This window comes from Pseudophryne corroboree, chromosome 3, assembly GCF_028390025.1.
Source record: "Pseudophryne corroboree isolate aPseCor3 chromosome 3, aPseCor3.hap2, whole genome shotgun sequence".
NCBI lineage: Eukaryota > Metazoa > Chordata > Amphibia > Anura > Myobatrachidae > Pseudophryne > Pseudophryne corroboree.
Window position 1 is genome coordinate 67,868,564 of NC_086446.1, and position 13,938 is coordinate 67,882,501.

General features: G+C 50.3%; 1 protein-coding gene across 3 annotated transcripts in view; it reads right to left on the reverse strand.

Annotated features, from left to right (window-relative positions):
• Positions 1 to 13,938, reverse strand: part of LOC135054755 (oocyte zinc finger protein XlCOF6-like) — a 56,113-nt gene that overhangs the window by 28,778 nt on the left and 13,397 nt on the right. The window lies entirely within an intron of this gene.

Sequence of the window (13,938 nt, forward strand, 5' to 3'; positions counted from 1 at the left end):
GACCTTCGAGAAGGTGAGCACTCTGCAGCCACCACAGGAGAGACACCCTGGCTCTGGGGAATAGGGTGATTAACCGATGCATCTTGATCCGGACCACTTGTCCAGTAAGTCCCATTGGAAGGTTCTCGTATGGAACCTGCCGAAGGGAATTGCCTCGTATGATGCCACCCTCCTTCCCAGGACTCGAGTGCAGTGATGCACTGACACCTATTTTGGTTTTAATAGATTCCTGACCAGTGTCACGAGCTCCTGAGCTCTCTCTATCGGGAGATAAACCCTTTTCTGGTCTGTGTCTAGGATCATGCCTTGGAGAGGCAGATGAGCTGTAAGAACCAACTGCGACTTTGGAATATATAGAATCCAACCGTGTTGCCGTTTCACTTCCAGAGAAAGTGATACGCTGTTCAGCAACTGCTCTCTTGATCTCGCTTTTATGAAGAGATCGTCCAAGTACGTGATAATAGTGACACCTTGCTTCCGCAGGAGCACCATAATTTCCGCCATTACCTTGGTGAATATTCTCAAGGCCATGGAGAGACCAAACGGCAACGTCTGAAATTGGTAATGACAATCCCGTACCGCAATTCTGTGGTACGCCTGATGAAGTGGATAAATGGGGACATGAAGGTATGCATCCTTCATGTCCCGAGTCACCATAAAATCTCCTCCTTTCAGGCTTGCAATGACCGCTCTTAGCGATTCCATCTTGAACTTGAACCTTTTCAGGTATATGTTCAGGGATTTTAAATTCAATATGGGTCCGACCGAACCGTCTGGTTTCGGGACTACAACATGGTCGAATAATAACCCCCTCCTTGTTGAAGGAGGGGAACCTTGACCACCACCTGTTGAAGATACAATGTGTGAATTGCAGTTAACACTGTTTTCCTCTCGTGGGGGGAAGCCGGCAGGGCCGTCGGTGAGGGGGCATCTTCTCAAAGTCCAGCTTGTATCCCTGAGACACAATATCTATTGCCCAGGGATCTAACAGGGAGTGAACCCACTTGTGGCTGAACTTACGAAGGCGTGCCCCCACCGGGCCCAGCTCCGCCTGTGGAGCCCCAGCGACATGCAGTGGATTTTGTAGAGGCCGGGGAGGACTTCTGTTCCTGGGAACTAGCTGTGTTGTGCAGCTTCTTTCCTCTGCCCCCGCCTCTGGCAAGAAAGGACGCACCTCGGACTTTATTCGAAAGGCTGCATTTGATAATGTCGTGCTTTCCTAGGCTGTGCAGGAATATAAGGCAAAATATCAGAATTACCAGCTATAGCTGTGGAGACCAGGTCCGAGAACCCTTCTCCACACATCCTCAGCCTTCCATATGCCTCTTAAGTCGGCATCATCTGTCCATTGCATATTCTACAGGACACGTCAAGCAGAAATCGACATAGCCTTGACTCTAGGACCCAGTATACACATGTCTCTTTGGGCATGTTTTATATATACATATCTCTTAAGACAGCATCTTTAATATATATATATATATATATATATCTCTATATATACATATATATATCTATATGCATACTAGGGTCTCAATCTCTGCTGATAAGGTACCTGTCCACGCTGCCACAGCGCTATAAACCCATGCCGACACAATCGCCGGTCTGAGTAGTGTACCAGAATGTGCACGCTATCTGCAGGATCCCTGAGAATAGCTAGTGCTACCTTCTGGGCAAACGTGACACCCTAGGGGAAGATTCCCATCACATCCTGGCCCTAGTGGGGAAAGGATACTGCCTGAGAATTTTTTGTGAGAAGCTGCAGTCTCTTGTCTGGAGATTCCCGCTCTTTTTCCTCATGAGAGGAGGGAAATTTACCTCAGCTTTCTTCCCCTTAACATGTGTACCCTCGTGTCAGGGACAGATGAGTCATCAGTGATATGCAAATCATCTTTTATTACAATAATCATATATTGAATACCTTTCTGCCATTTTGGCTGTAACTTTGCATTATCGAAGTCGACACTGGAGTCAAACTCTGTGTCGATATCAGTGTTTATTATTTTGGATAGTGAGCATTGTGAGACTCTGAAGGTCTCTGTGACATAGGGACAGACATGGGTAGATTTCCTGTCTGTTCTCTAATCTTTTGTGCAATAAATTCACCTTAGCACTTACACATATCCAAACAGGTGTCGGCGTTGTCGACGGAGATACCCTCTCACACACATATTTGCTCTATCTCTTCCTTAGGGGAGCCTTTTACCTCAGACATGTCGACACACACGTACCGACACACCACACACACAGGGGATGCTCTATTTGAAGACAGTTCCCCCACAAGGCCCTTTGGAGAGACAGAGAGAGAGTATGCCAGCACACACCCCAGCGCTATATGACCCAGGAATCACACAGTAACTTAGTGTTAACCCAGTAGCTGCTGTATATATTGTTTTTACGCCAAATTTATGTGCCCCCCTCTCTTTTTCACCCTCTCTATCGTGCTTCTGCAGGGGGGAGCCTGGGGAGCTTCCTCTCAGCGGAGCTGTAGAGAGAAAATGGCGCTGGTGAGTGCTGAGGAAGAAGGCCCCGCCCCCTCAGCGGCGGGCTTCTGACCTGCGATTTTGTGTAAAAATAATGGCGGGGGCTCATGCATATTACAGTGTCCAACTGTATATATGCTGCTTTTGCCAGGAGGTACTGAATTGCTGCCCAGGGCGCCCCCCCCTGCGCCCTGCACCCTACAATGACCGGAGTGTGTGGGTGTAATCTGGGAGCAATGGCGCACAGCTGCAGTGCTGTGCGCTACCTCATATGAAGACAGGAGTCTTCTGCCGCCGATTTTGACGTCTTCTTGTTTCAACCCGCCGGCTTCTGTCTTCTGGCTCTGCGAGGGGGACGGCGGCGCGGCTCCGGGAATGGACGACCAAGGTTAGGTTCCTGTGTTCGATCCCTCTGGAGCTAATGGTGTCCAGTAGCCTAAGAAGCGCAACCTAGCCGCAGTTAGTAGGTTTGCTTCTCTCCCCTCAGTCCCACGTAGCAGAGAGTCTGTTGCCAGCAGAAGCTCTCTGAAAATAAAAAACCTAACTAAAGTACTTTCTTATTAGCAATCTCAGGAGAGCTCACTAAAAGCACCCAGCTCTGTCCGGGCACAGATTCTAACTGAGGTCTGGAGGAGGGGCATAGAGGGAGGAGCCAGTGCACACCAGTAGTACTAAATCTTTCTTAGAGTGCCCAGTCTCCTGCGGAGCCCGTCTATTCCCCATGGTCCTTACGGAGTCCCCAGCATCCACTAGGACGTTAGAGAAATATGTTTACCCAGTAGCGCTGTGTATATATGTATATATGCGCCTAATTTTGTGCGCCCCCTCTTCTTTAAAACCCTCTTTCACCGTGGTATAAGCAGGGGAGAGTCCGGGGAGCTTCCTCTCAGCTGTGCTGTGGAGAAAATGGCGCTGGTGAGTGCTGAGGGAGAAGCCCCGCCCCCTCGGCGGCGGGCTTCTGTCCCGCTCAAATACACTAAAAATTGGCGAGGGCTCTTATATATATATACAGTGCCCAGCTATATATATATATATATATATATATTTTTGCCAAAGAAAGGTTCATATGCTGCCCAGGGCGCCCCCCCCATGCGCCCTGCACCCTTACAGTGACTGCTGTGTGTGAGGTGTATGGGAGCAATGGCGCACAGCGTTACTGCTGTGCGTTACCTCAGTGAAGATCATGAAGTCTTCTGCCGCCTCTGAAGTCTTCTTATCTTCTCATACTCACCCGGCTTCTATCTTCCGGCTCTGCGAGGAGGACGGCGGCGCGGCTCTGGGACGGACGGCGAGGGTGAGACCTGCGTACCGATCCCTCTGGAGCTAATGGTGTACTGTAGCCTAAGAAGCAGAGCCTTTCAACTCACAGAAGTAGGTCTGCTTCTCTCTCCTCAGTCCCTCGATGCAGGGAGTCTGTTGCCAGCAGGCTCCCTGAAAATAAAAAACCTAACAAATATACTTTCTGTCAGGAAACTCAGGAGAGCTCCCTGAAATGCACCCAGTCTCCTCTGGGCACAGTAGTAAACTAAGGTCTGGAGGAGGGGCATAGAGGGAGGAGCCAGTGCACACCCAGATCTAAAGTCTTTCTTAAAGTGCCCATGTCTCCTGCGGAGCCCGTCTATCCCCATGGTCCTTACGGAGTCCCCAGCATCCTCTAGGATGTAAGAGAAATAAGTATATTTTCATATTAATTTCATTGTAAGGGGAAAAATAAGATTTTAAACCTACCGGTAAATCTATTTCTCATAGTCCGTAGAGGATGCTGGGGACTCCGTAAGGACCATGGGGTATAGACGGGCTCCGCAGGAGATAGGGCACCTAAAAAGAACTTTGACTATGGGTGTGCACTGGCTCCTCCCTCTATGCCCCTCCTCCAGACCTTAGTTAGAGAACTGTGCCCAGAGGAGATGGACAATACAAGGCAGGATTTAGCAATCCAAGGGCAAGATTCATACCAGCCCACACCAATCATACCATGTAACCTGGAACATACATAACCAGTTAACAGTATGAACAAAACAACAGTAACGGTCCAAGACCGATGTCAACTGTAACATAACCCTTATGTAAGCAACAACTATATACAAGTCTTGCAGAGTTTCCGCACTGGGACGGGCGCCCAGCATCCTCTACGGACTAGGAGAAATAAGAATTTACTCACCGGTAATTCTATTTCTCGTAGTCCGTAGTGGATGCTGGGGACTCCGTAAGGACCATGGGGAATAGACGGCTCCGCAGGAGACTGGGCACATCTAAAGAAAGATTTAGGTCTATCTGGTGTGCACTGGCTCCTCCCCCTATGACCCTCCTCCAAGCCTCAGTTAGGACACTGTGCCCGGAAGAGCTGACACAATAAGGAAGGATTTTGAATCCCGGGTAAGACTCATACCAGCTACACCAATCACACCATATAACTCGTGATAGGAACCCCGGTTAACAGTATGATAACAACGGAGCCTCTGAATAGATGGCTCGCAATAACAACCCGATTTGTGTAACAATAACTATTTACAAGTATTGCAGACAATCCGCACTTGGGATGGGCGCCCAGCATCCACTACGGACTACGAGAAATAGAATTACCGGTGAGTAAATTCTTATTTTCTCTGACGTCCTAGTGGATGCTGGGGACTCCGTAAGGACCATGGGGATTATACCAAAGCTCCCAAACGGGCGGGAGAGTGCGGACGACTCTGCAACACCGAATGAGAGAACTCCAGGTCCTCCTCAGCCAGGGTATCAAATTTGTAGAATTTTGCAAACGTGTTTGCCCCTGACCAAGTAGCAGCTCGGCAAAGTTGTAAAGCCGAGACCCCTCGGGCAGCCGCCCAAGATGAGCCCACCTTCCTTGTGGAATGGGCTTTTACAGATTTAGGCTGCGGTAGTCCCACCGCAGAATGCGCCTGCTGAATAGTGCTACAAATCCAGCGCGCGATAGTTTGCTTAGAAGCAGGAGCACCCAGTTTGTTGGGTGCATACAGGATAAACAGCGAGTCAGTTTTCCTGACTCCAGCCGTCCTGGAAACATACATTTTCAGGGCCCGGACTACGTCCAGTAACGTGGAATCCTCCAAGTTCCTAGTAGCCGCAGGCACCACAATAGGCTGGTTCAAGTGAAACGCTGATACCACCTTCGGGAGAAACTGAGGACGAGTCCTCAACTCTGCCCTATCCATATGGAAAATCAGATAAGGGCTTTTATAGGACAAAGCCGCCAATTCTGACACACGCCTGGCCGAAGCCAGAGCCAACAGCATGACCACTTTCCTCGTGAGATATTTAAAATCCACAGTCTTAAGTGGTTCAAACCAATGTGATTTCAGGAACTCCAAAACCACATTGAGATCCCAAGGTGCCACTGGGGGCACAAAAGGAGGCTGAATACGCAGAACTCCTTTGACAAAAGTCTGAACTTCAGGCAGTGAAGCCAGTTCTTTTTGGAAGAAAATCGACAGGGCCGAAATCTGGACCTTAATGGACCCCAATTTGAGGCCCAACGTCACCCCTGCTTGCAGGAAATGCAGGAATCGACCCAGTTGAAATTCCTCCGTTGGGGCCTTCCTGGCCTCACACCAAGCAACATATTTCCGCCAAATGCGGTGATAATGTTTTACGGTGACATCCTTCCTGGCATTGATCAGGGTAGGGATGACTTCCTCCGGAATGCCCTTTTCCTTCAGGATCCGGTGTTCAACCGCCATGCCGTCAAACGTAGCCGCGGTAAGTCTTGGAACAGACAGGGCCCCTGCTGCAGCAGGTCCTGTCTGAGCGGCAGAGGCCAAGGGTCCTCTGAAAGCATCTTTTGAAGTTCCGGGTACCAAGCTCTTCTTGGCCAATCCGGAACCACGAGTATAGTTTTCACTCCTCGCCTTCGTATTATTCTCAGTACCTTGGGAATGAGAGGCAGAGGAGGAAACACATAAACCGACTGGTACACCCACGGTGTTACTAGAGCGTCCACAGCGATCGCCTGAGGGTCCCTTGACCTGGCGCAATATCTTTTTAGCTTTTTGTTGAGGCGGGACGCCATCATGTCCACCTGTGGTCTTTCCCACCGGTTTACCAGCATTTGGAAGACTTCTGGATGAAGTCCCCATTCTCCCGGGTGGAGGTCGTGCCTGCTGAGGAAGTCTGCTTCCCAGTTGTCCACTCCCGGAATGAACACTGCTGTCAGTGCTAACACATGATTTTCCGCCCATCGGAGAATCCTTGTGGCTTCTGCCATTGCCCTCCTGCTTCTTGTGCCGCCCTGTCTGTTTACATGGGCGACCGCCGTGATGTTGTCTGATTGGATCAGTACCGGCTGGTTCTGAAGCAGGGGCCTTGCTTGGCTTAGGGCATTGTAAATGGCCCTTAGCTCTAGAATATTTATGTGAAGCGAAATCTCCTGATTTGACCACAGTCCTCGGAAATTTCTTCCCTGTGTGACTGCGCCCCAGCCCCGAAGGCTGGCATCCGTGGTCACCAGGACCCAGTCCTGTATTCCGAATCTGCGGCCCTCTAGTAGATGAGCCCTCTGCAGCCACCACAGCAGCGACACCCTGGTCCTTGCCGACAGGGTTATCCGCTGTTGCATCTGGAGATGGGACCCGGACCATTTGACCAACAGGTCCCACTGGAAAGTCCTTGCGTGGAACCTTCCGAATGGAATCGCTTCGTACGAAGCTACCATTTTTCCCAGGACTCGTGTGCATTGATGTACCGACACCTGTCCCGGTTTTAGGAGGTCTCTGACTAGAGATGACAACTCCTCGGCTTTTTCCACTGGAAGAAACACTTTTTTCTGGTCTGTGTCCAGAATCATTCCCAGGAACAGAAGACGTGTCGTCGGGACCAGCTGTGACTTTGGAATATTGAGAATCCAGCCGTGCTGTTGTAGCACTTCCCGAGAAAGTGCTACCCCCACTACCAACTGTTCCTTGGACCTCGCCTTTATCAGGAGATCGTCCAAGTACGGGATAATTAAAACTCCCTTCTTGCGAAGGAGTATCATCATTTCGGCCATTACCTTGGTAAAGACCCTCGGTGCCGTGGATAACCCGAACGGCAGCGTCTGGAACTGATAGTGACAGTCCTGTACCACAAATCTGAGGTACTCCTGGTGAGGAGGGTAAATGGGGACATGCAGGTACGCATCCTTGATGTCCAGGGAGACCATGTAATCCCCCTCGTCCAGGCTCACAATAACCGCCCTGAGCGATTCCATCTTGAACTTGAACCTTTTGATATAAGTGTTCAAGGATTTTAAATTTAAGATGGGTCTCACCGAACTGTCCGGTTTCGGTACCACAAACATTGTGGAATAGTAACCCTTCCCTTGCTGAAGGAGGGGTACCTTGACAATCACTTGCTGTGAATACAGTTTTTGGATAGCCACCAACACTGCCTCCCTGGCAGAGGGAGTTGCTGGTAAGGCAGATTTTAGAAAACGGCGGGGGGGGGGGGGGGGGGGGGAACGTCTCGAATTCCAGCCTGTACCCCTGAGATACTACTTGAAGGGCCCAGGGATCAGAGCCCACTGTGTGCTGAAATTTCTGAGACGGGCCCCCACCGTACCCGGATCCGCCTGTGAAGCCCCAGCGTCATGCTGTGGACTTACCGGACGCGGAGGAGGACTTTTGCTCTTGGGAACTGGCTGTATGCTGCAGCTTTTTCCCTCTACCTTTGCCTCTCGGCAGAAAGGATGCGCCTCGCGCCCTCTTGTGTTTATGGGGCCGAAAGGACTGTACTTGATAATATGGTGCCTTCTTTTTCTGTGGGGTAGCCTGTGGCAAAAATGTCGATTTCCCAGCCGTAGCTGTGGAAACGAGGTCTGAAAGACCATCCCCAAACAGTTCCACCCCCTTATAAGGCAAAACTTCCATGTGCCTTTTTGAATCGGCTTCACCTGACCACTGCCGAGTCCATAACCCCCTTCTGGCGGCAATGGACATTGCGCTTATTTTTGATGCCAGCCGGCAAATATCCCTCTGTGCATCACGCATGTATAAGACAGCGTCCTTTATATGCTCCACTGTCAGCAAAATAGTGTCCCTATCCAGGGTATCAATATTATCCGACAGGGAATCTGACCACGCAGCAGCAGCACTGCACATCCATGCTGATGCAATCGCAGGTCGCAATATAATGCCCGTGTGTGTATATATAGCTTTTAGGGTAGCCTCCTGCTTTCTATCAGCAGGATCCTTTAGGGCGGCCGTATCCGGAGACGGTAGTGCCACCTGTTTTGATAAACGTGTAAGCGCTTTATCTACCCTAGGGGACGTTTCCCAACGTGACCTATCCTCTGGCGGGAAAGGGTACGCTGCCAATAACCGTTTAGAAATTATCAATTTCTTATCGGGGGAAGTCCAGGCTTCCTCACACACCTCATTTAATTCCTCAGATGCAGGAAAAACTACTGGTAGTTTTTTCTCACCGAACATAATACCCTTTTTTGTGGTACCTGGGGTACTATCAGAAATTTGTAATACATTTTTCATTGCCTCAATCATGTAACGGGTGGACCTATTGGAGGGTACACTAGTCTCATCGTCGTCGACACTGGAGTCGGTATCCGTGTCGACATCTGTGTCTGCCATCTGAGGTAGCGGGCGTTTTAAAGCCCCTGATGACATTTGAGACGCTGGAACAGTCACAAGCTGAGTAGCCGGCTGCCCTATGTCGTCAAACCTTTTATGTAAGGAGCTGACACTGTCACGTAATTCCTTCCATAAGTCCATCCACACAGGTGTCGACCCCACAGGGGGTGACAACACATTTACAGGCATTTGCTCTGCCTCCACATCATTTTCCTCATCATACATGTCGACACAGCGGTACCGACACACAGCACACACACAGGGAATGCTCTGACAGAGGACAGGACCCCACAAAAGCCCTTTGGGGAGACAGAGGGAGAGTATGCCAGCACACACCAGAGCGCTATATACCACAGGGATATCACCTATAAAGAGTGTTTTCCCTTATAGCTGCATATATATATTATACTGCGCCTAAATTTGTGCCCCCCCCCCCCCTCTCTTTTTTCCCTTTCTGTAGTGCAGGACTGCAGGGGAGAGCCAGGGAGCGATCCTTCCAGCGGAGCTGTGAGGGAAAATGGCGCCAGTGTGCTGAGGGAGATGGCTCCGCCCCTTTTTTGGCTGGCTTTCTCACGCTTTTTTAGTTATTCTGGCAGGGGTAATTTACACCTATATAGCCTCTGGGGCTATATATGGTGTCAGTTTTGCCAGCCAAGGTGTTAATATTGCTGCTCAGGGCGCCCCCCCCCAGCGCCCTGCACCCATCAGTGACCGAAGTGTGTGGTGTGCATGAGGAGCAATGGCGCACAGCTGCAGTGCTGTGCGCTACCTTGGAGAAGACAGAAGTCTTCAGCCGCCGATTTTCCGGACCGTCTTGCTTCTGGCTCTGCAAGGGGGACGGCGGCGCGGCTCCGGGAACGGACGACGAGGTCGGGTCCTGTGTGCGATCCCTTTGGAGCTAATGGTGTCCAGTAGCCTAAGAAGCCCAAGCTACCACCACTTAGGTAGGTTCGCTTCTTCTCCCCTTAGTCCCTCGCTGCAGTGAGCCTGTTGCCAGCAGGTCTCACTGTAAAATAAAAAACCTAAACTATACTTTCTTTCTAGGAGCTCAGGAGAGCCCCTAGTGTGCATCCAGCTCGGCCGGGCACAGAAATCTAACTGAGGCTTGGAGGAGGGTCATAGGGGGAGGAGCCAGTGCACACCAGATAGACCTAAATCTTTCTTTAGATGTGCCCAGTCTCCTGCGGAGCCGTCTATTCCCCATGGCCCTTACGGAGTCCCCAGCATCCACTAGGACGTCAGAGAAAATAGATTTACCGGTAGGTTTAAAATCTTATTTTCTCTTACGTCCTAGAGGATGATGGGGACTCCGTAAGGACCATGGGGTTTATACCAAAGCATCCAATCGGGCGGGAGAGTGCGTATGACTCTGCAGCACCGACTGAGCAAACGCTAGGTCCTCATCAGCCAGGGTATCAAACTTGTAGAATTTAGCAAAAGTGTTTGACCCCGACCAAGTCGCCGCACGGCAAAGTTGTAATGCCGAGACGCCTCGGGCAGCCCCCAAGAAGAGCCCACCTTCCTAGTGGAATGGGCCTTAACCGAATTTGGTACCGGCAATCCAGCCGTAGAGTGAGCCTGCTGAATCGTATTACAGATCCAGCGAGCAATAGTCTGCTTCGAAGCAGGAGCGCCAATCTTATTGGCCGCATACAGGACAAACAGAGCCTCTGTTTTCCTAATTCTAGCCGTCCTGGCTACATAAATTTTTAAGGCCCTGACTACGTCCAGGGATCTGGAATCCTCCAGGTCACTTGTAGCCACAGGCACCATAATAGGTTGATTCATATGGAACGAAGAAGCCACTTTAGGCAAAAATTGCAGACGTGTCCTCAATTCAGCTCGATCCACCTTGATTATCACTTGGGGAACCTTGATTATCACTTGCTGTATACACAGCGTTTGAATTGCAGCTAACACTACATCCCTTTCCGATGTGGAAGCTGGTAGGGCCGATTTGAAAAATCGGCGCGGGGGCACCTCCTCGAATTCCAGTTTGTAACCCTGGGAAACTATTTCCAGCACCCAGGGATTCAGGTCCGAACTGACCCAGGCCTGACTGAAAAGTCGAAGACGTGCCCCCACCGGTGCGGACTCCCTCAGGGGAGCCCCAGCGTCATGCTGTGGGTTTTGAAGCAGCCGGGGAGGACTTTTGTTCCTGGGCACCTGCCGCAGCAGGTGCTCTCTTGCCTCTGCCCTTACCTCTGGCGAGGAAAGAGGATCCCCGACCTCTTTTAGACTTGTGCGACCGAAAGGACTGCATCTGATAGGGTGTTACTTTCTTTTGCTGTTGGGGAATATATGGTAAAAAATTTGATTTACCTGCTGTAGCTGTGGAAACCAGGTCCGTCAGCCCATCCCCAAACAATACATCCCCCTTATAGAGTAGTACTTCCATATGTTTCTTGGAATCCGCATCACCCGTCCATTGGCGAGTCCATAAGGATCTTCTCGCTGAGATAGACATGGCATTGGCCCTAGAAGCTAGCAATCCAATGTCCCTTTGAGCATCCCTCATAAATAAGACTGCGTCTTTTATATGGGCTAAAGTTAGGAATATAGTGTCCTTATCCATAGTATCAAATTGATCTGTCAGCTCATCTGTCCAAGCTGCAATTGCGCTACACACCCATGCCGACCCGTATGAGAATAAATACCCTTTAAGGTAGTTTCTTGCCTGCGATCTGCTGGGTCTTTAAGGGCCGCTGTGTCAGGAGACGGTAGCGCCACTTTCTTGGATAAGCGCGTCAGGGCCTTGTCCACAGTGGGGGGTAATTCACAAATCTCCCTGTCCTGCTTAGGGAAAGGGTATGCCATAAAAATTATTTTGGGGATCTGCGGTCTCTTATCCGGAGTCTCCCAAGCTTTTCCAAAGAACTCATTTAATTCATGAGATGTGGGAAAATTAATAATCTGTTTCTTTTCCTTAAACATGTGTACCCTTGTGTCGGGGACCGAGGGTTCATCCACAATATGCAAGACATCCCTTATTGCCACAATCATACCCTGAATAGTTTTAGTCACCCTAGGGTGCAATTTTACTTCGTCATAGTCGACACTGGAATCAGAATCCGTGTCGGTAGTAGTGTCTTGTGTTAAGGGACGCTTTTGAGACCCCGACGGGCCCTGTGAGTCGGTCCAATCTGAGGATTGACCGCCAGATGTCCCCCCTAAACCAGCCTTATCAAGCCTCTTATGTAAAGATGCCACACTTGCATGCAATGTATGCCACATGTCCATCCAATCAGGAGTCGGCACAACCGACGGGGACACACCACTCATTTGCTCCACCTCCTCTTTGGAGAAGCCTTCCGTCTCAGACATGTCGACACACACGTACCGACACCCCACACACACAGGGATTTACCTATAAGGGGACAAAACCCCAACCAGGCCCTTAGGAGAGACAGAGAGATAGAGTATGCCAGCACACACCCAGAGCTTAAAAACACTGGAATATACAACCAGATAGCGCTTTTATATGTTTATAATCGTAATCTCCACTCACTGCGTCACCAAAGTGCCCCCCTCCTCCTTTTTCCAACCTGTGAAGCTCAGCAGGGGAGAGAACAGGGAGCCAGCGTTTTCCTCATGCAGCCTCTGTGGAGAAAATGGCACTGGTTAGTGCTGAGGATCAAGCCCCGCCCACCCGACGGCGGGCTTCGGTCCCTTCATCATATATTAATAAAATGGCGGGGGTCCGCGGATTTACTGTCCCCCAGCCTAATCCACCTTATATATGGCCAAAACGAGGTTTATTGCTGCCCAGGGGGCCCCCCCCTGCGCCCTGCACCCTTCAGTGCCTGCATTGTGTGTGTGACAGGGACCAATGGCGCGCAGCTTACCGCTGCGCGCTTACCTCATGAAGATCTGATGTCTTCTGCCGCCTGAAGTCTTTTCCTCAATACTCACCCGGCTTCTATCTACGGCATCTGTGAGGAGGACGGTGGCGGCGCGGCTCTGGGACGAACCCCAGGTGAGACCTGTGTTCCGACTCCCTCTGGAGCTAATGGTGTCCAGTAGCCTAGAAGTAGTGCCCAACTTCACAAGCCAGCTCTGCTTCTCTCGCCTCAGTCCCACGATGCAGCGGGCCTGTTGCCAACAGGACTCCTGTGAAAATAAAAAACCTAACAAAATTCTTTTTCCACAGAAAACTCTGGAGAGCTCTCTGCAGTGCACCCATTCTCCTCTGGGCACAAGATCTAACTGAGGTCTGGAAGAGGGGCATAGAGGGAGGAGCCAGTGCACACCCATAGGCAAAGTTCTTTTTAGGTGCCCTATCTCCTGCGGAGCCCGTCTATACCCCATGGTCCTTACGGAGTCCCCAGCATCCTCTAGGACGTAAGAGAAACAATAATGACTATATTTACAGAACATGGGCATGAGCGGAAATGTGTCTAGTTCTGATCAGTAAAGGGGTACGGAATATGTGCTCTACTTGCTAAGTTGTGATCCAGTTGAACTTTCTGTGTTTATAGAGATGTGACCTCATACATCCAGTCTCAATACGCCATGCAGCAGGAGACACCTGGCAGGAGTGAGTCGCCGTGTCTTGTGTAACTCTGCTAGCGTCGGGTGTCTTTATTTGCCAAAATGGAGTCTTATTCGTGGTGCAACGCAGCTAGGACGCACAAGGAGACTGTGCTGATTGCTAGATATATGACACTTGTATATTGTGTATGACTGAGTCTGCAGGTGGGATCTCAAAAGTTTGTTAAAGGGACAATAACTTACAAGGCATGGTTTTGCCTTGTAAGCGATTGCCCCTTTAAAAAAAAAAACGTCCGCGAACGGCCGGCATCCTGCACCTCCAGCGACTCCATTACATCCCGCCGTGTATATGAAGCAAAATGGAACTTGACATGGAAAAAAGC